This window comes from Octodon degus, unplaced genomic scaffold, assembly GCF_000260255.1.
Source record: "Octodon degus isolate 3935 unplaced genomic scaffold, OctDeg1.0 scaffold00432, whole genome shotgun sequence".
Classification (NCBI taxonomy): domain Eukaryota; kingdom Metazoa; phylum Chordata; class Mammalia; order Rodentia; family Octodontidae; genus Octodon; species Octodon degus.
In genome coordinates, this window is record NW_004525008.1 from 105,451 (window position 1) to 114,864 (window position 9,414).

General features: G+C 55.9%; 1 long non-coding RNA gene across 3 annotated transcripts in view; it reads right to left on the reverse strand.

Annotated features, from left to right (window-relative positions):
• Positions 1-1,966: 1,966 nt before the first annotated feature.
• The window catches only part of LOC111814696, a 35,419-nt gene continuing 27,971 nt past the window's right edge, over positions 1,967-9,414 (reverse strand). For all 3 annotated transcript variants that reach the window (XR_002819610.1, XR_002819608.1, XR_002819609.1), the window contains one exon: positions 1,967-2,262. This is a non-coding gene — a long non-coding RNA (uncharacterized LOC111814696). The remainder of the gene's footprint in view (positions 2,263-9,414) is intronic.

The following is a 9,414-nucleotide window of genomic DNA, read 5'->3' on the forward strand; positions in this document are numbered from 1 at the left end:
ATTGCACTCGACTGACAGCTGGGCCTGGAGGATCAAGGAGGTGCTTGTTTCTGGCTGCCTTAGCTTTGTCAAATGCCAGTCAGGGTCTGGGCTCTAGAACATCAAGAGAGTTGTCATTCTGAATGTCCGGGTCTTGCTTGCCAGAGGCTGGAGCTGGGGTCCTGGCGCTGTGACATCAAGTGGGAGAGTCATTCTGGATGTCTCAGCTTCAAGGCCTGGAGCTTAAGCCCAGGGCTGGAGCACCAGGAAGGCAACCCAGGTGGGTGACTTCGGCGTGTCTGAGGATGGAGCTAGTGTCTCTGCTCTGGACCAGAGGGACTCGGTCTGGAGGGCCCAGCTTCCCTGGAGTCTCTCTCACCATCAGGAGGACTCTGCTGGCCTCAGCTGGTCATGGACTCACCCAGATCGGGCCCAGCCCGAGGCCATCTCCTGGTCTTCTCCCTGCAGTGTGCACTGTTCCTCTGCGCCGTCCATCTTCAGTCTCTTGTAGGGGCTGTGGGTAAGTCTCTGGGCCAGGGCACCACCGTGGCCCTCAGGGTCATTCTGTTTAACAAGGCATCTGTGCTTGATCCTTTGCACTTAGTGATGGATTCGCCTTTGGAGACCGTGAGGCCCCTCACTATAAGGTGGGGAAGGGGCAAAGGGGAAGCCAGAAAGAGAAGGAAGGGAGGGGAGTGGTGAGGAGGCCAAAAGGGGGGAGGAAAGAAAAGCTAAGAGGATTGTGAAAGAAAATAGAAAAGGAAAGGAAGGTACAGCGAGAGGTGGTAGAGTGGGCCTGGTGAGGGCTGTGTTGTTGATGATCATGGTGGCTGCTGTGGTGCCGATGGCCATGGTGGGCGCTGTGGTGCCGATGGCCATGGTGGGCACTGTGGTATCGATGGCCATGGTGGGCACTGTGGTGTTGATGGCCATGGTGGGCACTGTGGTGCCGATGGCCATGGTGGGCGCTGTGGTGTTGATGGCCATGGTGAGCGCTGTGGTGTTGATGGCCATGGTGAGCGCTGTGGTGCCGATGGCCATGGTGGGCACTGTGGTGTTGATGGCCATGGTGAGCGCTGTGGTATCGATGGCCATGGTGGGCACTGTGGTATCGATGGCCATGGTGGGCACTGTGGTGTTGATGGCCATGGTGAGCGCTGTGGTATCGATGGCCATGGTGAGCGCTGTGGTATCGATGGCCATGGTGGGCGCTGTGGTATCGATGGCCATGGTGAGCGCTGTGGTGTCGATGGTCATGGTAGCCGCTGTGGGGTTGATGGCCATGATGGCTGCCGTGTTGGTGATGGTCATGGTGGCCATTGTGCCAGCAATGAACATGACGACAGCCCTGGTTGCAGTGGCCCTGGTGTCCACTGTGTTGCTGATGGTCATCGTGGCAGCTGTGGTCAGCTCCTCCTGTCATCTGCTCATCAGCTTCCTTAGTACCCACTACCTTCACTGGTGCTGCCACGTGCTGTGACTGCCCTGTCAGTCACAGGGGTGGGAGGCTTGCCTCCCCAGACCTGCTGGCACCCCCACAGACCAAGCAGCGTGGGCTGAGGCCTTATCTCTGCAACCCAGAGACCTGCTCAGGAATAAGTGCTGGCCAGGGCCTCAGGCTGGTTTTTCTCAGCCATGCTGACCCTGTAGCCATGACCCTGGGAAACACGGGAGGAGGAGGTCTCATGACCCTTGATGGGCATCCTTTCTGGGCTCCAGGAAAAATGGTGAGCCCTTCTCCAAAGCCCTCCCCGTTGACATCCTGCCCTGCGCTTCTTTCTGAAGCATGGTGAAGGGCACCAGACAAGGTAGCCTGGTTGAACACCCTTGAGTGCCCATCCAGTGGGGCATGGATATCTTCTTGGCCCTGAGCCTGCTCCCTACCCATCTCCCGTTACACTGCAAAAGGAAAACCCACCAGAGAGAACACCCAAATCCCCTCCTCAGATTAGTAGCACATCATCACTGCATTGGTTAAGACAAGAAACATTTATTGACAGCATGAGAGGCTGAGCCCAGCCTGGTGCTTCGGAACCGTGTCCAGGGCCTCAGAGCAGCCCTGTGCCTGGAGGAAGGTGTCCCCGCCTACTCCACAGAGGCGGGCAGTGCAGGTTCTGCAGCTCCCCCAAGTCTCAGCATTCAGGGGGAGGTGGCTGACCCCCGGATCGGCGCAGTCCATCAGTCAGAGGGCGCCTCTGTACTCAAGGGGAGGCCTGGTCCAGAATCTTTGGGTCCAGCCTGTCCTGTGGGAATGTGCGCAGGGTGTCCCCGTGGCTGTGAAGGCTGAGAGAGACACAGTTGCAGATGAACCCACCTGCCCCCAGCCCCACAGGCTGACATGAGTTCTCATGCAGACAAGCAGGCCAGGAGGGGGGAGAGGACAGCACAGCCCTCTCAGGGGAGGGGGACACCATGGCCACCTGGGTTTCCAGTAGCCATGGCAGGGGGTGGGGGCAGCACACAGCCTTCAGCCCTGCTCTGAAAACCTTGCAGCCCTTGCACCTCACCCACGACCTAAAATTTTTGCTGTGTCCTCCTCTGGGTGGCCGATTCCCCCTCTGCTGCCTCTCTGGGTCCTGGGGATACATCCCAGTGCCTTCACACCCAGACCTTTTTTCCATTTTCATTTTGAGACAAGGTCTCACTCACTCACTTAATGACCCAGGTTGGGCTCCAACATGGGTTCTTCCTGTCTCAGCCACCCAGAGTGGTGGGCCTACAGGCATGCACCGCCATGTCTGGCTGGGTCCTCCTTTCCACCTTCAAAACCTGCTGACTCTTGAGATTTCAATACAAAGCCTTTCCCCATCCCTGCACCTCCCTGCTGCAGGCTGAGTGCTGCTCCCAAGCCTTTGACGCTGTCCAGCGTTAACAGTTGCTGCACTTTCAGGGAACACAGTGCATCTTTGCCCAGTGCCCACGGGTGGCCAGCTGCTGTGCCAGCTCCACAGCAGCAAGGAGCTCCCGGGAAGGCAGGGCTGAGAGCACCCCATGCCAGGTAACAAGCATTTGTTTTCACAGGAACAATCTTACTGAACTTCACAATGATCAGACCAAGTTGGTGTGACTTCCTCCAAGGTACAGGTAAAAGAAGTGGCCCAGGGCCACACAGTCAGTTAAGGGCCCAGGGCAGCCTAGAAGCCAGGCCTTGATTCTCACAGCCAGTGCATGGCTCCATCACCAGTGACAGTGACTCCCACTTCTACTGGTGGCAAAAGCAAAGATTGGGATGGTGGAGCACCTGCTCAAGGGGACCTAGCTGACGCGTGTGTCCCCAGGGCCAGAACCCAGAAGGGCCAGACGCTTGGAGCCCCTGCCCCAGGCAGGAGCCCTGCACTGGCGTGGGGTAGACAAGAATCAAGGCCTGGCATCCAATCACCTCTAGCCGAGGTTTGTTGGGCACCCACCCCATGGCTGCACCCAAGCCCAGGCTTGTGTCTCATAAGCTGATGCCGATGTCACCAATGGTGTGAACAGACTTTTTGGGCCTAAAGGCAAAGGCTCCAGAAGCCACAGGGGAGGGCATGGATATGGCCAAGTCATCTCTGTGGTTAGGAACTGGCCTGACGCCTCATAATACAAAACCCTAGGCCAAATCAGCAAGGGAACACTTCATCCCAAACGCAGCTTCATTTTGGATACAAATCTCCAAATCAAATCAGTACCAGGTGTGACCTCAGCAGCTGCCTGTGCCCTGGGTGAGGCCTCAACACAGGCAGAGACCCTGGGGCTTTGGGGGAGCCTTTGCCAAGAAAATACACCCTTTCCCCTTACAGGAAGGGAAGGGAAGGACATCGGTCAGGTAGCCCTCCCCCCTCCCTGCCAACCCTTCCCCACAGCCCTCTGCATTGGAGGCAACTGTTTGGCACCTACTAGTGCAGAAGCAGGGTGGGAGGGGTCAGGGGAGCACAGGCCTTGGAGGGTATTCACATGCAGCTGAGCCATGGCCTCCCTGCCCATCCCACAGGGACACCAGGTCCCAAGACAGCCCCGGCCCTGGGCAACCAGGCCCTCTCCTGCGAGGAGCTCAAGGCCCATCCAGGCACAGGCATGGATGGACCCATAGACTCCAGGCCCCCAGGAAGAAAGCCATGTCTTCTCCCTACTGTGGGCCCCTGGGAGCAGGAAGAGGGACCAGCATGCTCTCTGCAGGCTGCAAAGGACGGGGCTCGACGGGGCACACACACTGAAGAGCACACTGTGCAAGCCCCAGCACCGCCTCACCACCAAGCCCGAGGGAGGGGACAGCTGGGAACCTATGCCACCCGTCTAGCAGCAGGTGTGGTAGGACAGAGGAGCAGCAGCCAGACAGGACAGTACAAGCTGGGGCTTCAGCTGGAGGAGGCCAGGTGGACAGGACCCAGGCCACACAGGCACAAGGGCCGGACCACGGAGGCTGGGGAGTCACAGCTGGAGGAGGGAACCCCGAGGCATTGAAGGGCAGAGCAGCACAGGAAGGGAAGGTAGCCCCGAGACAAGATCCAGAAAGGTATAGCAGCCCCATCAGAAGTGGCCCGAGGTGCATCCATCTCCCTCCACAGCTGTCTCCACTGCCCCCTTCCTTCTGTAGGACAGACTCCGCAGCATAAGCACTACGTTCTGGTACCCAGTCCCCTGCCTGTGGGCATCTGGGCTCTCCAAGACTTAGCTAGTATGAACTGTGCTGCCACGCCTGGCCATGCAGTAATCCCTGCAGCATAATTTTACCCCTTTCAGGAAGATACCAAGAAGGGCAAGACCTGGGTCGAATGGAACCTCAGGTTTTCCTTTGAGGCATCTCCACCCCAATTTCCATGGTGACTGCAGCAGTCTGCATGCACACCAACCATGGAGAAAGGTTCCCTTTTTCCTCCATAGCTCCCCTGTCCTTGTTATTGATCGATTTCTTGATGACCACCATTCTTTCTGGCATGACATAGAATCTCAGGGTTGCTCTAGGTTTTGGAATGACTGGTGATATTTCACATACAGAGTCCACCCAAAGATGTATACACCAAGGAAAGAAAAGCTTGCATAAATGACTTAATACTAAATTTTCCAAAACATCATGAGATTAATCCAAGCCACCTTTGGCCTCCACAGTTACAGAAGGAGCCCAGGTGGTGGCGGCTGGCTTCTAGGCGTTAGTGCCACAAATTGCCGCGTGCGTGCACGTTTTTGGCGGACTCTGCATGTACTTGCTGTTTCTATTTCTTCATCTGAGAAGTGTCTATTCATTTTGGACTGGTCATTAACTTGGAGGAGTCTATTTTTGTTTAGTCCTTTATACATTCCAGCTATCGCATAAATGGATGCACACCACGAGCGTAATTGCAAGTGAAGTAAGTCCAACACACAAGTCCAGCCACAGAGGCATCTCTTGTGTGAGAAGCCCAAAGGGTGAGTAGGGAGCAGAATGGAGGACAGAGCGTGGGACAGGGCACAAGGGACGGGAGCCTGGGAAGGCGAGGGAGGGGCAGAATGGGAGAGAATCTATAGAGGCCAAAAGAAAGGCTGAAGGGAGGGGAAGGGGACAAAGAAGGAGTGAAGCTGTGCAGCAGCAAACTCCCCATGATGATCGTCATGTGGCAGCCATGCACGAATGACCCGAGACCCCCCGGAGCCGGAGCACACTCTCCATGTCTGACCAGAATCCTGGAGAGCTGTGCCCCGCTTGTGACCCTGCATTCCCTCTACAGGGGTTGCTGGGCACCCAGTGGGGATGGGCACAATGGGGGGAAGGAGGAGGGGGTTGCAGAAGTCAGCCCATCTACTCGTGCAAGGCTGTGACGTCCTGGCCCTGACACCCAGTGTCCCTGTTTCTTAGTTTGTGCATCAATTAAATGGGCCCACACCACGAGGACAGTAGGTGGCAGAAGGCGAGTCAGAGCCCTGCACTTGATGGCTGGCCAAGGACAGAAAGGAAAGGGGGTGTGAGGTCTTAGCCCCCCTGAAGATGCCACCCTAAGCCCCACCCTCCCTAAGACACCCCCTACTTGGTTCCTCCCTAACCAAGCAAACCAGGAGCACATACCCCACTAGCAGGGCATCTCCCAGACGATGCCCCCAATTCTGTGGCCCCAATGTGAGTGGCCCAGCCAGTTCAGGAAGCAGCAGCCCAGGAAGAAAGGGAAGGACAGGGAGGCAGCAGGGACGGAGCAGGGAGAAAGCCGCCGCACCCCATTTACCCTGGGCGCCCCCCCCCCCCCTAGCACATGCAGCTTGTGTCCTACACATCTCATTGGCTACTGGAAACAAAACCTCGGCAGAAAGAAGGGTGGTGCTTCTTATTCACTTACGGCCACGGACAGCAGCACCAGTGCTCCTCAAAACACACCCCCCCACACAACCCGCAAACAGCCTTCCCAATGAAAACCAGCACGAGCACCATCACAGCCACAGTGCACCCAGCCCTCGGCCCCCTTGAAGGCCCTAAGGGGAGGCTGTCTAGGGACACACACCTCTGAGAAAAAGACAAAAGGTCAGAGAGGCAAAGTGAGCAGAGGTTCCAAAGCGCAGGCTCACTACATCCAACACAGGCCAGAAGCCTGGTTTTCCAACAACACAGTACAAGCCTTTAGGGACAATGCAACAGTGTTTAACAGGTCAATTAGGAGCAGAGCACAACAGCGCAGGGGAGATAAGAAATGGGGGCCACTTGACATTGGTTACAACATGGTCATTGGCCGTCCACACAGGGACGGGAGGAAGGCAAGGCCCTGCCACTGGCTTGGAGCTGTAGGGCAGCCACATGCGGCTGGGGAAGGACAGACCGTGGGAGGGGAACAAGGCAAGCCTGTCACGGAGAGGTGGAGCCTAGTGCACCTCTGGGGGTACTTCTGGAGTGGGACGTGGGTGGGTGCTGCCCACAGGCCAACCAGTGGCATGGTCAGTGCAATTCCAACCTTTTGCAGAAGTGGTGTGAACGTGTACCCTGGGGAGCCAGGGGCACTCCCCAAAGAGTGCCCATCCTGAAAATTCCTGCCAAAATGCCTATTTCATCCTATAAAGTCATACAATTTTAGCATCGTACCCCACAATATACCCTGCGTAGGGGGCCAGGGAGATGGTTTAGTGGAATAAGCACTTCCCTGGCAAGCACAAAGGCCTAAGTTCAATCCCCAGTTCCACCAATATATATATATATATATATATATATATATATATATATATCCTGCATATTGAGAAAAAAGGATTTCCCACTAAGTTTCCTGACCTCTGGCAGGCCCCCAGGGACACACACACCCCTTCCAGAGTCACAGATTCTGATTACCCCCTTCTCGCAACAGCCCTGCGAGGTGGGCAGCCCCCTCCCCCCACCAAAAGGACAAGCTTTGGCTTTCACAGTGAGATTAAACCACACAATTTGTCTGGCTCCGAGGTTCTGGCTTTACCTGCTATGGCCCTGCCTCAAGCAAGGACTAAGACTCAAAATTCTAGCTTTGCCCCCAAGACTAGGCCTCTTATGCTAGGCAGCAGCAAACTAAGGTCTCAGGGACTGGGACCATCCCAAACCATAGGCAACCCTGTCCAAGGCTTTCCAGATTCTGAGTGCCTTAGAGGCCAGGTCTGCCATGGATTTCTCTGCAGACTCCTGCCTGGGCTGTTATCCCTGTCACCTACACGAACAATCATGGCTCACAATTTATTCTAACAAAGAGCCTGACATAGCTGACCTTGAAAGTGGCAGGAATGACTCTCAGGCCACCTGCATTAAGATCATGACGTCCCAGTCCCGTGACAGCCTGCTCCGCACAGACCTCAGGCTCTCTGTCCTCTTGAGGGTATGGGCCCCACTTCCCAGCACTCAGGGAACAGAGAAGATTACTGATTACTAATCCTATGAGGAAGGGACTTGGAGAGAGCAATCCACCTTGCCATGGAGCTCAAATCCTAGCAGCCGAGCTGCGCCAAGGTTCACTCCCTTTCAGACACACAGGCCCAGCCCCTTTCCAAACAGGACCATCTCTGCTTCCCAAGCACAGCTCTGGAAGGAGGCCTTAGGGGCTAGCTCTACTGTAGCTAGCACTGACTGCTGTCTGCAGATGTCTGATAACTGTAAGAGAATGAAGGAAGGGAAGAAGGAATGGGTGGGTGAGTGATGATCCCTGAGTCTGATGGAGGCGTTGGCAAGGCTGAGGGCAAAGGAGGACCGAGAGCGGGCAAGGCGTGGCCAGGCAGGGCTCCCCTGCAGGAGGAGGGCTCTGGCTGGCCACTCTCAGACCCTGTGTTCCTGGACCACAGTCCCAGCATGTGAGGCGTGAGGAAACACTACGGAGAAGAAGCTGTGGCAGTGACTGTGCAGATCAGACCCAGCTGGGGCACGCTCAGAGCAAGAGACCCAGAGGCAGGAGAGGCAGTGGCTTTGTGCCTTGGGACCTAAATGTTACACAGCTCACCTAGAAGGAGAAGTGTGCTCTCAGGAAAGATAAAGGTCAAAAGCACTAGGTCAAGAAATGGAGATCAAATGGGAGAATGAATGAGAAGTCACACTGAAAACCCTGGTCACCTCCTGAGCTCCAAAGCCAAGGTAAACGTGGGGCAGGGAGTCCAAAACAGCCACCCTGGGCTCAGCGCTATAGTAGAGGCTCTGGCAGGAAGAAGCGGCCTCTGCCAACTGAGGAGGGCCTCTGAAGGTAGGGTGAGCCAACCTGGGTAGTCTGCTCGAGGGACAGCAGGGACCCTGGAGTCCTGGCCTGCTTCGGGGTGGGGGTGAGGAGTCCAAGGCCTCCTCAGATTGTGAATTGCACCCATGAAGACAAATTGAAGCCCTGACCCATGATGTGCCACTCAACACCGAAATTCCAGCAAACGACATGGAGGCCAGGGCTTGGGACACTGGCCGACAACACATCATGGGACAGTGGAAGCCAATCCCCCTATGAAGTGGGAAGTGGTGGCCTCAGGACCTGGTGTCCTTGCTGGAGCAAGGAAGGTGGCCAGGCTGGAGCACATTAACTCCCAGGAGTGCAGGTACTGAGTGTGGCTTGCCGGACCTTCGCTTAGGACAGGGTCATTGAAGCGCTCGCTATTAATGAGTCCCAAGCAACAGAGGTGACATTGGGGTTTCTGTATCCTAGGGCTCAAACACACCCAAGAGATGCCAACCTAACTGTCCCCTCCCTGCCAGCCAAGGGAATCTCTCCCTGCACCCATTGCCCATTTCCCAGGAATAAGCAAACGCTTAAGTCCCAACAGACTTGAAAGGTGGCTAGGACAACCCCACACCACTCTCTGAATCTCCTTAAAACTCCCTTCTCTCCTAAGCTGCTGCCTGGCCAGCTCATCAAGTGCCTTGGTGACAGGAGGTTCAAGACACCCACCAGACAACCCTGACCAGTCTCTGCTGGAAGTCATGACCCAGTTAACTTGGACAAACAGTTCACAAGAGGTAAGATACAATTGATTGACCAGCACAGGTGGAGAATACTCAACCTCCACTAGTAGTCGGAGCAA